The sequence below is a fragment of the Terrapene carolina genome, unplaced genomic scaffold (genome assembly GCF_002925995.2).
Source record: "Terrapene carolina triunguis isolate 2854851 unplaced genomic scaffold, T_m_triunguis-2.0 Scaffold180, whole genome shotgun sequence".
Taxonomy (NCBI): domain Eukaryota; kingdom Metazoa; phylum Chordata; order Testudines; family Emydidae; genus Terrapene; species Terrapene triunguis.
In genome coordinates, this window is record NW_020664531.1 from 1,933,341 (window position 1) to 1,935,691 (window position 2,351).

The following is a 2,351-nucleotide window of genomic DNA, read 5'->3' on the forward strand; positions in this document are numbered from 1 at the left end:
CCCCCCCCCCCCCCGCGCGCTTGGATAACTGCAGGGAAGGATTTCTTATCAGCCACAGGCAAACAGCCCAGTAGGAACGGCCACCTCTGTCCCCTTAATTAAGTTCCCGTATTTCAAGCAGGTTACCATGAGCGATATCACTCTTCTGAGGATTACACAGCAAGATAAAGAACGGATGTTGCTTGAATGCCAGCAAACACCGGGACCATACGCTGCCAGGCTTTGTTAGGCAATGATACCAGATTACTTGCTGCAAGCATGGCGTGGTCAAGTGTCCTACCATGGAGGACGGAATAAAGCGGCACTGCCCAGAAACCTTGTGGCAAGGCTTTTGGAGTACCTCCAGGAGAGCTTCATGGAGATGTCCCTGGAGGACTTCCGCTCCATCTCCAGACACGTTAACAGACTTTTCCAGTAGCTGTACTGGCTGCGAATGCATCCCAAGTCCTCAGGGCAAAATAATCATTAAAAAACCTTGCTTTTAAACCATGTTTTATATTTTAAAAGGTAAACTCACCTGAGGTCCCTTCCATGGGGTCATGGTCTTGGCTACTGGCTTGGGAGGGTACTTCAGTCAGGCTGAGAAAAAGCTCCTGGCTGTTGGGGAGAACGGAGTGCTGGGTGCTCTCTGCAAGATTGTCCTCCTCCTCCTCCTCTTCCCCATCCTCAGAATCCTCAGGTGTAGAGACTATCCTAGACCCGGTTTCCACGATCACAGGTGGGGTAGTGGTGGCGGCCCCCCCTAGAATTGCATGCAGCTCGGCGTAGAAGCGGCATGTCCGCAGCTCTGACCCGGAGCAACTGTTTGCCTCCTTTGTTTTTTGATAGGCTTGTCTGAGCTCCTTCATTTTCACGCGGCACTGATCTGAGTCCCTATTGTGGCCTCTCTCCATCATGCCCTTGGAGATTTTTTCAAAAGTTTTGGCATTTCGTCCCTTTGAATGAAGTTCTGCTAGCATTGAATCCTCTCCCCATACAGCGATCAGATCCAGTACCTCCCGTGCGGTCCATGCTGGTGCTCTTTTTCGATTATCAGCCTGCATGGTTACCTGTGCTGATGAGCTGAGGTATCTGTGGTATCTGTGGTCACCTGTGCTCTCCACGCTGGGCAAACAGGAAATGAAATTCAAATTTTCCTGGGTCTTTTCCTGTCTACCTGGTCAGTGCATGCGAGTTCACATTGCTGTCCAGAGCGGTCACAATGGTGCACTCTGGGACAGCTCTCGGAGGCCAATACCATCGATTTGTGGCCACACTAACCCTCTCTAATTATCCTCCAAGTAATATCATGTCCAGTTACAAATTGAATATCATTCAGTTCTGGATATTTGGACATCCCTAATGCATACAGTATATTTCAATTTAGTTGGCAACCCCCAGTTGGCAACCGCCCCACCATTTACTTGGTGAATTGATGGTCCAATGATGTCAAATACTAGGATAGAGCAGGGACCTTTACCTTGAAGATGCTGCAACTTTGAATACATTTACCAGTCTAACAAAAATGGGATTCATTCTTTATAATCATCTTGCTAAAGATCACTATGCCAGGAAAGGTTTCCAAGAACTTTTCAATTATGCAAAAAAGACCTGTTAAATATTTAAGGACTTTAGAAAATAGAAATACACATCTGTCCACTAGAACTGTGTGAAAGGACACAGACTCAATTGCTAAAGGTGAAAAGCCTACGTAATTAGAACTGAATCATATATAGCCAACTGACAAACTTCTTTCTTGGAGGTACCCACCCACCTACACACATAGCATTTCCTATATGTTTTAAAATAAAGGCATATTGAAGGGGAATTCTTGTATTGATGTGTGAAGTAATGTAACACCCAAACTACATACAAAAATATGACTGCACTGCTACAGAAATGTAGGATTGGAAGGGACCTCAATATGTCATCTAGTCCAGTCCCCTTCATTCAAGGCAGGACTACGTAATAATTAGATTATTCCTGATGTAACTAACATGTTCTTAAAAATCTCCAATGATAGAAATTCCACAATCTCCCTAGGCAATTTGTTCCAGTACTTAACTACCCTGACAGTTAGAAATTTTTTCCTAATGTCCAACCTAAACCTCCCTTGCTGCAATTTTAAGCCCATTGCTTCTTGTCCTATCCTGAGAGGTTAAGGAGAACAATTTTTCTCCCTCCTTCTTGTAACAACCTTTTATGTATTGAAAACTGTTATCATGTCTCCTCTCAGTCTTCTCTTCTCCACACTAAAACTCTATGTTTTCCAATCTTTCCTCATAGGTAATATTTTCTAGACCTTTAATCATTTTTGTTACTTTCTTCTGGACTTTCTCCAATTTGTCCATATCTTTCCTGAAATGTGGCAC